The sequence below is a fragment of the Elephas maximus genome, chromosome 1 (genome assembly GCF_024166365.1).
Source record: "Elephas maximus indicus isolate mEleMax1 chromosome 1, mEleMax1 primary haplotype, whole genome shotgun sequence".
In the NCBI taxonomy this organism is placed as follows: Eukaryota; Metazoa; Chordata; class Mammalia; order Proboscidea; family Elephantidae; genus Elephas; species Elephas maximus.
The window spans coordinates 7,370,770-7,390,969 of NC_064819.1; positions in this window are offsets into that span (position 1 = coordinate 7,370,770).

Here is a 20,200-nt window from a genome sequence, read left to right on the forward strand (position 1 = left end):
GGTTGTAGAAGCTAGAACCAGGGTCAGGCTAGGGGCTTCTCCTGAATTACATAGCCACAGGGGCTAGCGAATCCAAGATTGACAAGTCGGACAGCAGAGCTCTGGCTCATAGGCTGCAAAGACTGAAGAATCCCAAGACTGGCAGGCAGATGGCAGCTCAAGTCCCAAGAACAGGAGGCCAGACGAACAGGAGCCAGCTGCAGAATCCAGAGCAAGCAAAAGCCTAGGAACCTTGCCAGAAAGTCCACTTATATTCAGTGCAGGCCACACCCCTAAGGAAACTCCCTTTCATCTGATTGGCTACTCACAGCAGATTTCATCATGTAGGTGATCAGATTATATCAAATCTTATCATGGAAGTGATCACACCATCATACAACTGCTAGACTACATCATAATTCAAACCACTGAGAATCATGGCCCAGCCAAACTGATACACAACTTTAACAATCACAATCTCCTTTTCTAGCAATTGGTCTTTCCTGATGATGTGATCAATGTAAGTGAACTGAAGTATTGTCATCCTCATTTCTAAGGAGCATCCTGGCTTTACTTTCTCCCAGACTGATATGTTCCTTCTTCTGGAAGTCTGTGGTGCATTCAACAGTCTTTGCCAACAACACAATTCAAATGTGTAAGCTCTTTTTTCTCTATCCAGCTTGGTTTCATAGAACCACATTAAAATACCCATTAGGAAGATGTGATGAAGTAGCACACTAGTAGCTATTATGTTTCTTTATTAATTTCTCACATGGTGGTTTGGTTGATCAAGAGATGTTGGAAACGTGGGATATTGCCTGAGTCCTAAGAGGGAGCCCAGAGTGATAAACAGGGATAGTAAACCCCTGAATCCAAAAACAGAGGCTATGTAATGACAGAAGAATCTGGCCTAAAGGAGGCTTTACCTACTTCAAAATCATTTCCAGGGCTGGTCTAGATAATAAAAAATAAGAAATAAAATAATTTCGTACAAAATTGTCTCTTCTTCCCTTGGCTTTTTCATTTTTGATTTTTTTTTTTTCAGATATTGATAACAAATTGATCTAAACAGGATGAAGATTCAGTTGGAAAAAGTGAAACACTTAAGTTCTGTCAAAACCTTGCATGGCTTCAAATTATAGATCTTTACAAAGGCGAGATAATTGAATGAAAGTTTAAAACTAAACATTGACCTCAACTCTTGCAATTTATGAAACTGAGCTGTTAGTCTATATGTGATTTATTATATATGGCTAAATTTAACAACAAAAATAATAGCAAAAGATAATCCCAAACTTATTTATTTCAACAAGACATCGTTATGCATTTATCAGAATTTAGGTCTGGATCTAGAAAAATCAATCTGATATAGGTTACACTGTTTCAAATGGACTGCTATTAAGCTAGGACATAATTTTATATGTTATTTATTTGTTGAGATTATAACTCCATTAGACAACAACAAACAAACAAAACTAGCCCCAACCAGCCAACAAAATGAATGCACTACCAAAGAAAGAGAGGTATCCCAAATCATGTAGTGATCATCGGTATGGTTTTGCCTGTAATCGAGGATTTTGTTTTTGTTTCTGATGATTTTTCACTGGATCTCCTTTGAGCATAAGGGGAAACATGGGAAGAACCTTAGTTAAAGACACTGTGGCTGGAGAATGGAATAAGGCTGGTTGGGAAGTAGTCTCTCAGAGTCACCTCACCAATCGCACCAACTGTGATTCGCACAGTTCAGAGGGAGCGGAAAATCTAGAAAGTCACCTCTTTGATCTCCTGTGTCCTTTGGAGACCTGAAGTAATCTCGGAGGTTAGCAACCAAGAGCAACAGGCAGATCTCCTTTGAGCTCACTTATTCCTAACAAATTAGGTAGGCCTTTCTTCAAAGGTTCCCTCAGATATAACACACGGGTGCAGAGATGTGCATGGGGAGTTTATAGTATGGCTATTGTGTAGTCGTTGCTCTAGTTCTAAATAAAGACTTTGGTCTTTGAACTGCTCATTGCAGCCTTTTCCCCTAAGTAAAGAGCACTCAATAAATGTGGTCATGTAAAAGAATAATTTATGATGCTTGGGATTAAAAACAGATACCAGATGAAGGCTGGAATTGGGTCAAAACCAAATGTGATGTATAACAGGTTATAGACATAGGAGATATGATTGTAAATCATAAGCCAATGTATATATAACTACTTTAATTGTATTTATTCAAGATTTTTTTCTTTCTAAATCAATGGACAGTCTCAATTATTCGAACATAATGAGAAAATATTAATTAAATCTGATAATTAGATTTTTCTTGGGTGAATATATTTTAATAGAAAACATGCACATTTGAGGGGATAAAACCTCATTTCAGATGACAGAGGTCAAAATAATCAAGGTTTGATGGCAAGAGACAATTGGAATATATTTCTATTTTTGTTTCACAACATGTACTAGATTTATAAACTATTTTTTCTAACAGGTCTTCATGCACAGGAAGAAAAGGGCATTTAAAATCTATATAGTGAGATGGTGGAGTAGTCAGATACTTCTGGTGAACCCTCTTACAATAAAGACCTGAAAAAACAAGTGAAAAGATCACATTTATGACAAGCTAGAAGCCCTGAACATCAAAGACAAAGTTAGAAAACGGACTGACAGGCAGGGGGAGGGAGAGATGGTTCACAAGCGGAGAGGAGTTGCTGGACCTGAATTGCTGGGAACCCTCAGGCACCATTCCTAGGAGCAGCTGTGGCGGCCTGGTGGTAGCATTTGGCCGCAGTCTCCTCAGGGAGAAACATCCAGCCTCACAGCCTACTCAGACCTTCGGAACCAGAGAATAGTTCTTTTGGAAAAACAGAAGTACTTGTGTATATTTTGCCACGCCCCCTGCCCTGAAGCTGGTTTCAGTGATTGTCGATTCCCTGGGCCTGAAATAGGTGCTGTTGTGCAACCAGAGCCATTCTTCCGGCCTTGGAGAAAGAATAAATTCACAATTGGGGAAAAGATATTCTGCCAGCTCCACTAACCTGGGGAGCTCAAGACAGAAGCAGCTCCTGTACAGGCATAAATGGTCCATGGGCTTTGAATACCTTTCCCCACTGCATAGACCTGTGTGGGTCTATTTCAGAGAACAGACCCTTGTTGGCAGGCTGCAACTGTTTCGGCTGTGCGGTAGAGAGGTGGGAGTTTGATATCTGACACCGCATTCCCTGTTAAACAGTGTCCTCACCTACCCACTTCAGGGGACTAAGGACAAGTGGCTCCACTCAGGTCACCAAGCCACCCATGGCTGGGGTCCAAGAATAACTGGTACCTCCCAGTCCTTACAACCAAAAGCATTCGGTGACCAAGATCCATCTGCAGAACCCACCCACGTGTGTGCTGTAGGGAACAGGGATGTACTTTCCTCACACACACTTGGGGGGTGGTTGTCAGCCTCTACCTTCTTGAGAGTGTGACCTGCTGCTGCAACCAGGCGCCAGTACCTACACTAACCACCCCTGCCCCTCTAAGACTGTAGGACAGAGCTTGTACCACACACTTGATGATCAACTGCCTGGACACCTGAGCTGAATCCATACAAGAAAAGTGAACGTACTTCTAGGCTCATATACCTGGTAACAGCTCTAGCCATATGGTGACGGGACGTTAGAGCTTCAAAGTGAAAAATAATCAAGCTAGCTCATTCAAGCAACCTATTTGGGCATATCAAAACAAAACAAAGGAAGAAGCTAGGATACAGTAACCAAACATAAACTAATACAGTAACATATAGGTGGCTCAGAGACAACAGTCAATATCAAATCACATAAAGAAGCAGACCGTGATCACTTCAACAAGCTCTCAAAACAAAGGATCAAGGGATCTTCTGGATGAAGGTGCTTTCCTGGATTTAACAGATGCAGAATACAAAAGATTACTATACAGAACTCTTCAAGACATCAGGAAGGAGATCAGGCAAAATGCAGAAAAAGCCAAGGAACACACAGATAAAGCAGCTGAAGAAATTAAAAAGGTTATTCAAGAACATAACAAAAAATTTAATCAGCTGCAAGAAACCATAGGCAGCAATCAGAAATTCAGAAGATTAACAATAAAATTACAGAATTAGTCAATACAATAGAAAATCAGAAGACCAGAATTGAGCAAGTGAAGGCAGAATTGGTGAGACTGAAGATAAAGGACTTGACACCAATATACTTGAAGAAAAATCAGATAAAAGAATTTAAAAAAAACAAAGAAATTCTAAGAAGCCTGTGGGACTCAATCAAGAGAAATAACCTACAAGTGATTGGAATACAAGAACAAGGAGGGACAACAGAAAATACAGAGACAATTGTTGAAGATTTGTTGGCAGAAAACTCCCCAGATATCACGAAAGATGAGAAGATATCTATCCAAGATGCTCATCGAACGTCACATAAGGTAGATCTTAAAAGAAAGTCGGCGGGGGCCAAGATGGCGGACTAGGTGGACGCTACCGCGGATCCCTCTTGCAACAAAGACTCAGAAAAACAAGTGAATCGATCACATACATAACAATCTACAAACCCTGAACAACAAACACAGATTTAGAGATGGAGAACAAACAAATACGGGGAGGCAGCGATTGTTTTCAGAGCCCAGAGCCAGCGTACCAGTCAGGCGGCTTCATTCACATCCGAATAGCCTGAGCCAGAGGGAGAACTCTGATAGGGATCTGACTGCATTTTTTTTTAGCGGATTTCTGGAAAAACTAGTTTCCCAGTGATGGCTCGGAGACAGCAGTCCATATCAAACCACATAAAGAAACAGACCATGACAGCTTCTCCAACCCCCCAAACAAAAGAATCAAAATCTTTCCCAAATGAAGATACAATCCTGGAATTATCAGATACAGAATATAAAAAACTAATTTACAGAATGCTTTAAGACATCACAAACGAAATAAGGCAAACTGCAGAAAAAGCCAAGGAACACACTGATAAAACTGTTGAAGAACTCAAAAAGATTATTCAAGAACATAGTGGAAAAATTAATAAGTTGCAAGAATCCATAGAGAGACAGCATGTAGAAATCCAAAAGATTAACAATAAAATTACACAATTAGACAACACAATAGGAAGTCAGAGGAGCAGACTCGAGCAATTAGAATGCAGACTGGGACATCTGGAGGACCAGGGAATCAACACCAACATAGCTGAAAAAAAATCAGATAAAAGAATTAAAAAAAATGAAGAAACCCTAAGAATCATGTGGGACTCTATCAAGAAGGATAACTTGAGAGTGATTGGAGTCCCAGAACAGGGAGGGAGGACAGAAAACACAGAGAAAATAGTTGAAGAACTCCTGACAGAAAACTTCCCTGACATCATGAAAGACGAAAGGATATCTATCCAAGATGCTCCTCGAACCCCATTTAAGATTGATCCAAAAAGAAAAACACCAAGACATATTATCATCAAACTGGCCAAAACCAAAGATAAACAGAAAATTTTAAAAGCAGCCAGGGAGAAAAGAAAGGTCTCCTTCAAGGGAGAATCAATAAGTTCAGACTACTCAGCAGAAACCATGCAGGCAAGAAGGGAATGGGACGATATATACAGAGCACTGAAGGAGAAAAACTGCCAGCCAAGGATCATATATCCAGCAAAACTCTCTCTGAAATATGAAGGTGAAATTAAGATATTTACAGATAAACACAAGTTTAGAGAATTTGCAAAAACCAAACCAAAGCTACTAGAAATACTAAAGGATATTGTTTGGTCAGAAAACCAATAATATCAGATACCAGCACAATACAAGGTCACAAAACAGAACGTTCTGATATCAACTCAAATAGGGAAATCACAAAAACAAACAAATTAAGATTAATTAAAAAAAAATACACATAACAGGGAATCATGGAAGTCAATAGGTAAAAGATCACAATAATCAAAAAGAGGGACTAAATACAGGAGGCATTGAACTGCCAGATGGAGAGTGATACAAGACGATATAGAAGGATACAAGTTAGGTTTTTACTTAGAAAAATAGGGGTAAATAATAAGATAACCACAAAAAGGTATAACAACTCCATAACTCAAGATAAAAGCCAAGAAAAACGTAACGACTCAACTAACATAAAGTCAAACACTATGAAAATGAGGATCTCACAAGCTACTAAGAAAAATGTCTCAGCACAAAAAAGTATGTGGAAAAATGAAATGGCCAACAATACACATGAAAAGGCATTAAAATGACAACACTAAAAACATATTTATCTATAATTACGCTGAATGTAAATGGACTAAATGCACCAATAAAGAGACAGAGAGCCATGGACTGGATAAAGAAACATGATCCATCTATATGCTGCCTACAAGAGACACACCTTAGACTTAGAGACACAAACAAACTAAAACTCAAAGGATGGAAAAAAAACATATCAAGCAAACAATAAGCAAAAAAGAAGAGGAGTAGCAATATTAATTTCTGACAAAATAGACTTTAGACTTAAATCCACCACAAAGGATAAAGAAGGATACTATATAATGATAAAAGGGACAATTGATCAGGAAGACATAACCATATTAAATATTTATGCACCCAATGACAGGGCTGCAAGATACATAAATCAAATTTTAACAGAATTGAAAAGTAAGATAGACACCTCCACAATTATAGTAGGAGACTTCAACACACCACTTTCAGAGAAGGACAGGACATCCAGTAAGAAGCTCAATAGAGACACGGAAGACCTACTTACAACAATCAACCAACTTGACCTCGTTGACTTATACAGAACTCTCCACCCAACTGCTGCAAAATATACTTTTTTTTCTAGCGCACATGGAACATTCTCTAGAATAGACCACATATTAGGTCATAAAACAAACCTTTGCAGAGTCCAAAACATCAAAATATTACAAAGTATCTTCTCAGACCACAAGGCAATGAAACTAGAAATCAGTAACAGAAAAACTAGGGAAAAGAAATCAAATACTTGGAAAATGAACAATACCCTCCTGAAAAAAGACTGGGTTATAGAAGACATCAAGGAAGGAATAAGGAAATTCATAGAAAGCAACGAGAATGAAAATACTTCCTATCAAAACCTCTGGGACACAGCAAAAGCAGTGCTCAGAGGCCAATTTATATCGATAAATGCACACATACAAAAAGAAGAAAGAGCCAAAAGCTGAGAACTGTCCCTACAACTTGAACAAATAGAAAGTGAGCAACAAAAGAACCCATCAGGCACCAGAAGAAAACAAATAATAAAAATTAGAGCTGAACTAAATGAATTAGAGAACAGAAAAACAATTGAAAGAATTAACAAAGCCAAAAGCTGGTTCTTTGAAAAAATTAACAAAATTGATAAACCATTGGCTAGACTGACTAAAGAAAAACAGGAAAGGAAACAAATAACCCGAATAAGAAACGAGAAGGACCACATCACAACAGAACCAAATGAAATTAAAAGTATCATTTCAGATTACTATGAAAAACTGTACTCTAACAAATTTGAAAACCTAGAAGAAACGGATGAATTCTTGGAAAAACACTACCTACCTAAACTAACACATTCAGAAGTAGAACAACTAAATAGACCCATAACAAAAAAAGAGTTTGAAACGGTAATCAAAAAACTTCCAACAAAAAAAAGCCCTGACCCAGACGGCTTCCCTGCAGAGTTCTACCAAACTTTCAGAGAAGAGTTAACACCACTACTACTGAAGGTATTTCAAAGCATAGAAAATGATGGAATACTACCCAACTCATTCTATGAAGCCACCATCTCCTTGATACCAAAACCAGGTAAAGACATTACAAAAAAAGAAAATTTTAGACCTATATCCCTCATGAACATAGATGCAAGTATCCTCAACAAAATTCTAGCCAATAGAATCCAACAACACATCAAAAAAATAATTCACCCTGATCAAGTGAGATTTATACCAGGTACGCAAGGCTGGTTTAATATCAGAAAAACCATTAATGTAATCCATCACATAAATAAAACAAAAGATAAAAACCACATGATCTTATCAATTGATGCAGAAAAGGCATTTGACAAAGTCCAACACCCATTTATGATAAAAACTCTTACCAAAATAGGAATTGAAGGAAAATTCCTCAACATAATAAAGGCCATTTTTTATGCAAAGCCAATAGCCAATATCACTCTAAATGGAGAGAACCTGAAAGCATTTCCCTTGAGAACGGGAACCAGACAAGGATGCCCTTTATCACCGCTCTTATTCAACACCGTGCTAGAAGTTCTAGCCAGGGCAATTAGGCTAGACAAAGAAATAAAGGGTATCCGGATTGGCAAGGAGGAAGTAAAGTTATCACTATTTGCAGATGACATGATCTTATACACAGAAAACCCTAAGGAATCCTCCAGAAAACTACTGAAACTAATAGAAGAGTTTGGCAGAGTCTCAGGTTATAAAATAAACATACAAAAATCACTTGGATTCCTTTACATCAACAAAAAGAACACCGAAGAGGAAATAACCAAATCAATACCATTCACAGTAGCCCCCAAGAAGATAAAATACTTAGGAATAAATCTTACCAAGGATGTAAAAGACCTATACAAAGAAAACTACAAAGCTCTAGTACAAGAAATTCAAAAGGACATACTTAAGTGGAAAAACATACCTTGCTCATGGATAGGAAGACTTAACATAGTAAAAATGTCTATTCTACCAAAAGCCATCTATACGTATAACTCACTTCCGATCCAAATTCCAATGTCATATTTTAAGGGGGTAGAGAAACAAATCACCAATTTCATATGGAAGGGAAAGAAGCCTCGGATAAGCAAAGCATTGCTGAAAAAGAAGAAGCAAGTGGGAGGCCTCACTCTACTTGATTTCAGAAGCTATTATACAGCCACAGTAGTCAAAACAGCCTGGTACTGGTACAACAACAGGCACATAGACCAATGGAACAGAATTGAGAACCCAGGTATAAATCCTTCCACGTATGAGCAGCTGATGTCTGACAAAGGCCCAGTGTCAGTTAATTGGGGAAAAGATAGTCTTTTTAACAAATGATGCTGGCATAACTGATATCCATTTGCAAAAGAATGAAACAGGACCCATACCTCACACCATGCACAAAAACTAACTCCAAGTGCATCAAAGACCTAAACATAAAGACTAAAACGATAAAGATCATGGAAGAAAAAATAGGGACAACACTAGGAGCCCTAATACAAGGCATAAACAGAATACAAAACATTACCAAAAATGGTGAAGAGAAACCCGATAACTGGGAGCTCCTAAAAATTAAACACCTAATGCTCATCTAAAGACTTCTCCAAAAGAGTAAAAAGACCACCTACAGACTGGGAAAGAATTTTCAGCTAAGACATCTCAGACCAGCGCCTGATCTCTAAAATCTACATGATTCTGTCAAAACTCAACCACAAAAAGACAAACAACCCAATCAAGAAGTGGGCAAAGGATATGAACACACATTTCACTAAAGAAGATATTCAGGCAGGCAACAGATACATGAGAAAATGCTCTCGATCATTAGCTATTAGAGAAATGCAAATTAAAACTACGATGAGATTCCATCTCACACCAACAAGGCTGGCATTAATCCAAAAAACACAAAATAATAAATGTTGGAGAGGCTGCGGAGATATTGGAACTCTTATACACTGCTGGTGGGAATGTCAAATGGTACAACCGCTTTGGAAATCTATCTGGCGTTATCTTAAACAGTTAGAAATAGAACTACCATACAACCCAGAAATCCCACTCCTAGGAATATACCCTAGAGATACAAGAGCCTTCACACAAACAGATATATGCACACCCATGTTTACTGCAGCTCTGTTTACAATAGCAAAAAGCTGGAAGCTACCAAGGTGTCCATCAATGGATGCATGGGTAAATAAATTGTGGTATATTCACACAATGGAATACTATGCATCGATAAAGAACAGTGACGATTCTGCGAAACATTTCATAACATGGAGGAACCTGGAAGGCATTATGCTGAGCGAAATGAGTCAGTTGCAAAAGGACAAATATTGTATAAGGCCACTATTATAAGATCTTGAGAAATAGTAAAAACTGAGAAGAACACATACTTTTGTGGTTACGAAGGGGGGAGGGAGGGAGGGAGGGAGAGGGTTTTTTATTGATTAATCAGTAGATAAGAACTGCTTTGGGTGAAGGGAAAGACAACACTCAATACATGGAAGGTCAGCTCAATTGGACTGGACCAAAAGCAAAGAAGTTTCCGGGATAAAATGAATGCTTCAAATGTCAGTGGAGCAGGGGCGGGGGTCTGGGGAACATGGTTTGAGGGGACTTCTAAGTCAATTGGCAAAATAACTCTATTATGAAAACATTCAGCATCCCACTTTGAAATGTGGCATCTGGGGACTTAAATGCTAACAAGCGGCCATCTAAGATGCATCAATTGGTCTCAACCCACCTGGAGCAAAGGAAGATGAAGAACACCAAGGTCATACGACAACTAAGAGCCCAAGAGACAGAAAGGGCCACATGAAGCAGAGACCTACATCACCCTGAGACCAGAAGAACTAGTTGGTGCCCGGCCACAATCGATGACTGCCCTGACAGGGAGCACAACAGAGAACTCCTGAGGGAGCAGGAGATCAGTAGGATGCAGACCCCAAATTCTCATAAAAAGACCATACTTAATGGTCTGACTGAGACTAGAGGAATCCCGGCAGCCATGGTCCCCAGACCTTCTGTCGGCACAGGACAGGAACCATCCCCGAAGACAACTCATCAGACATGAAAGGGACTGGTCAGCAGGTGGGAGAGAGATGCTGATGAAGAGTGAGCTAATTATATCAGGTGGTCACTTGAGAGTGTGTTGGCAACTCTTGTCTGGAGGGGGGATGGGAGGATAGAGAGAGAGGGAAGCTGGCAAAATTGTCACGAAAGGAGAGACTGAAAGGGCTAACTCAATAGGGGGAGAGCAAGTGGGAGTATGGAGTAAGATGTATGTAAACTTATATGTGACAGACTGATTGGATTTGTAAACGTTCACTTGAAGCTTAATAAAAGTTAATAAAAAAACAAAAAGAAAAGAAATAATTTTGCATCAGGAACAATACGGTCACTGTTAAAAAAAGATAGTCACCAAGACATATTATAATCAAACTTGCCAAAACCAAAGATAAGAAGAGAATTTTAAGAGCAGCTAGGGATAAATTAAAAGTCACTTACAAAGGAGAGTCAATAAGAATAAGCTCAGACTACTTAGCAGAAACCATGCAGCCATGAAGGCAGTGGGATGACTTAAACAAAGCATTGAAGGAAAAAAAATTGCCAGCCAAGAATCATATATCCAGCAAAACTGTCTCTTAAATATGAAGGTGAAATTAGGAGATTTCCAGAAAAAGAGAAGTTTAGAGAATTCGTAAACACCAAACCAAAACTACAAGAAATACTAAAGGCAGTTCTGTGGTTAGAAAAACTATAATATCAGATATCAACCCAAGACTAGAACACTGGACAGAGCAATCAGATGTCAACCCAGATAGGGAAATCGCAAAAATAAATCAAGATAAAAAAAGGCTTAAAACAGGGAAACAGTGATGTCATTATGTAAAAGAAGACAACACTAAAACAATAAAGAGGGACTAAGAAACGTAGTGATAGGTCTTTCATATGGAGAGGAAGACAAGGTGATATGAAAAATAAAAGTTAGGCTTAAACTTAGAAAAATAGTGGTAAATATTAAGGTAACCACAAAGGAGACTAACAATCCTACTCATCAAAATAAAATACAAGAAAAAAATAGAGACTCAGCAGAAACAAAATCAACTACAACGAATAAAAGACAATATATAAAGAAAAGCTACTCAGCACAAAAAATTAAGGGGGAAAGAGAAACTGTCAATAACACACAAAAAAAGACATCAAAATGACAGCACCTACTAAACCCATACCTATCCATAATTATGCTGAATGTAAATGGACTAAATACACCAATAAAGAGACAGAGAGTGGCATAATGGATTAAAAAAAAAAAAAGATCCATCTATATGCTGCCTACAAGAGACACACCTTAGAGACACAAACAAACTAAAACTCAAAGGATGCAAAAAATATATCAAGCAAACAACAATCAAAAAAGAGCAGGAGTGGCAATATTAATTTTTGACAAAATAGACTTTAAAGTTAAATCCACCACAAAGGATAAGGAAGGACACTATGTAATGATTAAAGGGACAATATGCCAGGAGGCTATAACCATATTAAATATTTATGCACCCAATGACAGGGCTGCAAGATACATAAAACAAACTCTAACAACATTGAAAAGTGAGACAGACAGTGCCACAATTATAGTAGGAGACTTCAACACACCACTTTCGGTGAAGGACAGGACATCCAGAAAGAAGCTCAATAAAGACACGGAAGATCTAAATGCCACAATCAACCAACTTGACCTCATAGACATATACAGAACACTCCACCCAACAGCAACCAACTATACTTTCTTTTCTAGTGCTCATGGAACATTCTCTAGAATAGAAGACATACTACGTCATAAAGCAAGCCTTAGCAGAATTCAACACATCAAAATATGACAAAGCATCTTCTCTGACCGTAAGGTCATAAAAGTAGAAACCAATAACTGGAAAAGCAGGGAAAAGAAATCAAACGCTTGGAAACTGAACAATATTCAGCTCAAAAAAGACTGGATTATAGAAGACATTACGGATGGAATAAAGAAATTCAGAGAATCCAATGAGAATGGAAACAGTGAAAGCAGCGCTCAGAGGTCAACTTATATCAATAAATGCACACATTCAAAAAGCAGAAAGGGCCAAAATCAAAGAATTATCCCTACAACTTAAACAAATATAAAGAGAGCAACAAAAGAAACCCGCAGGCACCAGAAGAAAGCAAATACTAAAAATCAGAGCAGAATTAAACAAGAACACAAAAATAATTCAAAGAGTTAACAAGACCAAAAGCTGGTTCTTTGAAAAAATTAACAAAATTGATAAACCACTGGCCAAACTGACGAAAGAAAACCAGGAGAGGAAGCAAATAACCTGAATAAGAAATGAGATGGGCAATTTTATAACAGACCCAACTGAAATTAAAGGAATCATATCAGATTACTATGAAAAATTATACTCTAACAAATTTGAAAACCTAGAAGTAATGGATGAATTTCTACAAACACACTACCTACATAAACTAACACAAACAGAAGTATAACAACTAAATAAACCCATAACAAAAGAAGAGATTGAATAGGTAATTAAAAAACTCCCAACAACAGCAAAAAAAAAAAAGCCCTGGCCTGGACAGCTTCACTGCAGAGTTCTACCAAACTTTCAGAGAAGAGTTAACACCACTACTATTAAAGGTATTTCAAAGCACAGAAAAAAATGGAATGCTCTCAAACTCATTCTATGAAGCCAGTTTATCCCTGATACCAAAACCAGGTAAAGACATCAAAAAAAAAAATAAATAAATAACAGACCTATATCCCTTATGAACTAGATGCAAAAATCCTCAATAGCCAATGGAATTCAACAGTACATTAATAAAATAATTCACCATGACCAAGTGGGATTCATACCAGCTATGCAGGGAAGGTCCAACATTAAAAAAAACAATTAATGTAATCCATTATCATATAAATAAAACAAAAGACAAGAATCACAGAATTTTATCAATTCATGCAGAAAAGGGATTTGACAAAATTCAACACCCATTCATGATAAAAATTCTCAGCAAAGTAGGAATACAAGGAAAATTCTTCAACATAATAAAGGACATTTATACAACAGCCAACATCATCCTAAGTGGAGAGAGTCTAAAAGCATTCCCCTTGAGATCGGGAACAAGACAAGGATGCCCTTTATCACCGCTCTTATTCAACATTGTGCTGGAGGTCCTAGCCAGAGCAATTAGACTAGGTAAAGAAATAAAGGGCATCCAGATTGGCAAGGAAGAAGTAAATGTATCTCTATTTGCAGATGACATGATCTTAAAACGAAAAAACCCACTGCCGTCGAGTCGATTCCAACATATAGCAGCCCTATAGGACAGAGTAAAACTGCCCCATAGAGTTTCCAAGAAGCACCTGGCAGATTCAAGCTGCCGACCTTTTGGTTATCAGCTGTATCACTTAACCACTATGCCACCAGGGTCTCATACACAGAAAATCCTAAAGAATCCTCAAGAAAACTTCTGAAACTAATAGAAGAGTTCAGCAGAGTATCAAAATACAAGATAAACATACAAAAATCAGTTGGATCCCTCTACACCAACGAAAAGTACAAGGAAGAGGAAATCACCAAATCAATATCATTTACACTATCCCCTATGAAGATAAAATATGAAGATAAAATACTTAAGAATAAATCTTACCAGAGATGTAAAAGACATATACAAACAAAAGTATAAGACACTACCTCAAGAAACCAAAAGAGACCCAAATAAGTGGAAAAACATACTTTGCTCATGGATAGGAAGACTTAGCATTATAAAAATGTCTATTCTACCAAAAGTCATCTATAGATACAATGAAATTCCAATCCAAATTCCACTGACATTTTTTAATGAGATGGAGAAACAAATCATCAACTTCATATGGAAGGGAAAGAGGCCCCGGATAAGTAAAGCATTACTGGAAAAGTAGAACAAAGTGGGAAGCCTCACTCTACCTGATTTTAGAACCTATTATACTGCCACAGTAGTCAAAACAGCCTGGTACTGGTACAACAACAGATACATAGACCAGTGGAACAGAATTGGAGAATCCAAACATAAATCCACCACATATGAGCAGCTGATATTTAACAAAGGCCCAAAGTCAGTTAAATGGGGAAAAGACAGTTTGTTTAACAAATGGTGCTGGCATAACTGGATATCCATCATGCAAAAAAATGAAACAAGACCCATACCTCACACCATGCACAAAAAGTAACTCAAAATGGATCAAAGACCTAAATACAAAATCCAAAATGATAAAGATGATGGAATAAAAAATAGGAAAAATGATAGGAGCCCTAATTTATGGCATAAACAGTATATAAAACATTACTAACAATGCAGAAGAGAAACTAGATAACTGGGAGCTCCTAAAAATCAAACACCTATGCTCATCCAAAGACTTCACCAAAAGAGTAAAAAGATTACCTACAGAATGGGAAAAAGTTTTTAGCTATGACATTCTTGATCAGTGTCTGATCTCTAAAATCTACATGATACTGCAAAAACTCAATTACAAAAATACCAATAACCCAATTTATAAATGGGCAAAGGATATGAACATGCACTTCACTAAAGAGGACATTCAGGTAGCTAACAGATACATGAGGAAATGCTCACAATCATTAGCCATTAGAGAAATACAAATCAAAACTACAATGAGATCCCATCTCACTTCAACAAGGCTGGCAGTAATCCAAAAAACACAAAATAGTAAATGTTGGAGAGGTCGTGGAGAGACTGGAACACTTATACATGCTGGTGGGAATGTAAAATGGTGCAACCACTTTGGAAATTGATTTGGTGCTTCATTAAAAAGCTAGAAATAGAACTACTCTATGTTCCAACAATTCCAGTCCTTGGAATATATCCTAAGGAAATAAGAGCCTTTATACAAACAGATATATGCACACCCATGTTCACTGCAGCATTGTTTACAATAGCAAAAAGATGGAAGCAACCAAGGCACCCATCAACCGATAAATGGTTAAATAAATTATGGTATATGCACACAATGGAATACTACGCATCAATAAAGAACAATGATGAATCTGTGAAACATTTCCTAACATGGAGGAACATGGAAGGCATTATACTGAGTGAAATTAGTCAGTTGCAAAGGGACAAATATTGTATGAGACCACATTATAAGAACTCGAGAAATAGTTTAAACAGAGAGGAAAATATTCTTTGATGGTTATGAGAGGGGAGAGGGAGGGAGGGTGGGAAAGGGGCATTCGCTAATTAGATAGTAGACAAGAACTATTTTAGTTGAAGGGAAAGACAGCACACAGTACAGGCGAGGTCAGCACAACTGGACTAAACCAAAAGCAAAGAAGTTCCCTGAATAAACTGAATGCTTTGAAGGCCAGCGTACGTAGCAGGGGCGGGGGTTTGGGGACCATGGTTTCAGGGGACATCTAAGTCAATTGGCATAATAAAATCTACTAAGAAAACATTCTGCATCCCACTTTGGAGAGTGGCATCTGGGGTCTTAAACCCTAGCAAGCAACCATCTAAAATGCATCAATTAGTCCCAACCCACCTGGTACAAAAGAGAATGAAGAACACCAAAGACACAAGGTAATTATGAGCCCAAGAGACAGAAAGAGCCACATAAACCAGAGACTGCATCAGCCTGAGACCAGAAGAACTAGATGGTGCCCGGCTACATCTGATGACTGCCCTGACAGGGAACACAACAGAGAACCCCTGAGGGAGCAGGAGAGCAGTGGGATGCAGACCCCAAATTCTCATAAAAAGACCAGACTTAATGGTCTGACTGAGACTAGAAGGACCCCAGAGGTCATGGTCCCCAGACCTTCTGTTAGCCCAAGACAGGAACCATTCTCAAAGCCAACTCTTCAGACAAGGATTAGATTGGACTATGGGATAGAAAATGAAACTGGTGAAGAGTGAGCTCCTTCGATCAGGTAGATACATGAGACTATGTGGGCAGCTCCTGTACGGAGAAGAGATGAGAGGGTAGGGGGTCAGAACGTGGCCAAATAGACACAGAAATAAAAAGTGAGGGGAAGGAGTGTGCTGTGCTGTCTCATTGGTGGGAGAACAACTAGGAGTATATAGCAAGGTGTATATAAGTTTTTGTATGAGAGACTGAATTAGTTTGTAAACTTTCACTTAAAGCACAATAAAATTTTTTTACAAATGTGTGTAGTATTCCTTCTTTTCTTGATCCTCAATATTTTAACAAAGTTATGAGATCTTATTTAAGTGATCGAATCAAAAATCTTTATATTGCCATTAAATTATATTTTAAGCTTTTCCATTACAGCATAATATCAAAGAGATGAGTGCATTCTTCATATATGTACAGCTTGATGCATTTTCATAAACTTTCCACACCTGCGTACCCAGTTCCAGATCTAGAGACAGAACATTGCCGGCACCCAGAACCTCCTCGCATGCTTTCTTCCACTCGCTGTCCCCCTCTACTGTCTTTTATCAGCACAGATTAATTTTGTCTTTTTTGTACTTAAAATAAGTGGAATATGCTTTCTTTTATTCAATATTATGTTGTGAAATTTATTCATAGCAATGCAGGTAGTTGTAGACTGTTTTCATTATGGTGTAGGATTCTATTATGTGAATATAACCCAATTTATTTTTATTTATCCATTCCACTGCTGATGGTCATTTGGGGACATTTCAAGTACTGGCTGTAATAGTTTTGCTCAGTGAAATTACATTTTTCATTTGTGTATCTGTCAAAAAGTGTTCTAGTGTATGTGTGTATATATATATATATAGAGAGAGAGCCCTTCATAAATGAGTATAATACAGATATACACGTTTTGAAAACCAAAATTCTATTTTTAGTTGAACACAGAGGGTTAGAGGGAAGGCACAAATGTAATGTCTTTCAAACCACATAGAGAAAATAGGAAGATTCAGTATTCAACGCCTGTTAAGAATCTTTAATTAATCTCTGTAAACAGTCTGAAATCAGTTTTAAATGTGATAAGCCCCATCAAGTCCTCTTTGCTAAATAAATGAGCAATGACATGGATATTAGTGGAAATGATAAATATTAATTGATAATTAAGTTGTTGACGATAATGGAAAAAAAAAAAGTGACAAATTCTGAATTTGACCTTAGAAGGGAAGCCCATCAAAATTGTTTAATGTCTAAATCCAATATGACATTAAAAAGAATAGCTCTGTTCTGTAATCACTAAAAATAATATAATAATTAAAACTAATGACTACCAAAGTGTTTCCAAAGCAGTGTTCCTGCTTGAACTTGGTTTACTGTACAGGGAAGACAAATTTATAATTAGGAGTTAAATTTCCATATGCTAAAATCCTTAAAAACTGTTACCTTAAACAGTTCATAAAATGTCCCTTGATAATCTTGTTTACAGCATTAATTTTCTAAACATGTCTTTTTTTAATTTTAATTTTATTTTTAATGCTGTAGTCACAAATTTAAAAATAAGGCTCTGAATTAATGAAATATGAGAAACACTTTTGCCAGACCCTATATACTTTCTCTAGATCTTTATGAGGTTTGGGACACTGTGTGTGAGGAAAATGTGTTGACCACATAGAAGCACCATATGTGAAGTGTCTATCTAGGCTCATCGTACAGATTGTGGCTTGTTCTGGAGCGTCTCCTTCCATTTCCATCTCCCACTTTTCACCCCACCACACTTTGTACATATCCTGCCACTTTAAACGCCTTTTATATTTCCTGCATTTATTCTATAGTGTGTCTCCATAAAATCGCCCTTCCCCTATTTTATTTTCACAGAGAAGATGAGAAATGAGACTCTGCCAGTAATCATCCACCTCACAACTATTAGAACAGGATCGAGAGTCTAAAGTATTTCCAAGAGCTGAGTGTCTTCTTAATTATCTTTCACACGCAAACTGGAACTATAAATTGAGCAAATGCAGAGAATTTATATTGATTCAATTTCATACTGAGGTTTCATAGCAAAAAGTACTGCTTCTCGACAGAGAGCAACACAATGTCCGATAGCATTTAGCTAATGAAGTACTTAGTCATATGGGGCACCTTTATCAATGGCATTGCTAAGGCTTCTGTACCCATTAAAGCTCAGTAGTGCAGGAAAAGGGCATGGAGTCTCAAGCCTACAGTTGTTATTGTTGTTGTTGTTGTTGTTAGCTGCTGTCAATTTGGCCCCCAATTCATGATTACTCCATGAGTTGCACTGTAGAATTGCTGCATAAGGTTTTCTTGGCTGTAACCTTTACAGAAGCAGTTGGCCAGGCTTTTCTTCCACAGAGCCACTGGGTAAATTTGAACCACCAACCTTTAGGTTAGCAGCCAATCTCAAACCTCTTGTGCCCCCCAGTCTCCTTTGCCCGGGGTTAGTAGCTTCCAAATGAGTAGTTCACAAATGAGTTTTATCGGTGGGATTGCTAATGACTGGAGGGAATTGCTGGGAGAAGTGGATATCTCCTGTGGATGTGACATTAACCCAGTACCATTAGGTGGAACAAATATTCAATCCAGTTAATGGAATCTACTATATATAAAATATCGTAGACTTTCAAGAAAAACCCTATACACGAGTTGCTTATGGTGTGGTAAGATTTGTATTTTGGCGTACGTTATAATTCACAACAAAAATATAAATGAGAGAGAAATGTATAGGCGAATGTAGGGAAAACAATTTCTAATTCTCCAAGTAGAGCATTCTTGAGCTCGAATCTTGACATACGATGATTTCTGATGTAGCTAATTTCTGCATTTTAATTATGGCATTTACTGGAAGTACTCATTGAGAAAAGAGGGACAGGAAGATCAAGTGTCCTTTGTAGAAATGTGTCCAGAACAGGATAAAATTAGTAGCAACAATCAGCTATTGAAAGAAGAAGAAAACAGTCACTAAGATTTTAAACTTGAAAATATGATATTTCATAATCAAAGAATGTCCTGACAATAAAAAGGTCCAGGAAGAGCAGCAAAGGGGAGTTGTTATTCTTGGTATAGGGTTTTTAGTTTCATTTTGTTTTTTGTGATGCTCAGTTTATGTGAAAAGAAAAGTCTTGGGTTTGGATGTAGGGAAAAAGGAGATAGATATTATCATCACACCTGTGCCCATGTTTAAACTGTTTCTAGCAGAGGAGCAATGACTGTTTACAGTGCCTTCAGCTCAGCTTGAAGCTGCCACTAATGGCATGGCAAACAGGACCTGCAAAAAGCCTGTGCGTTACTGAGCCTGGGACTTTGCTAGCCTCCTGCTTCCAATTAGAAGAACAAACTGAGCCACAGTCCAGCCAGGCAGGCCTGAGTTAGGTCTGAGGAAAGAGGGGAATGAATGAGGGGAGAAGTCAAAGCTGTGGGTACATGGTCCTGTTGAGTTGTCTGGTGGCTGGAGAGACACTAGAGATTTGACCAAACCCCTGCTGTAGTTCAAGCTCCCAAATGATAAAATGGGCTGAATTTCTCACCTGAGAATCACACCCAGTTTCCATCTGCACTCCCAGCCCCATGCCCCCACTTCCTTTGCCACCTTCTTCTGTTTTTT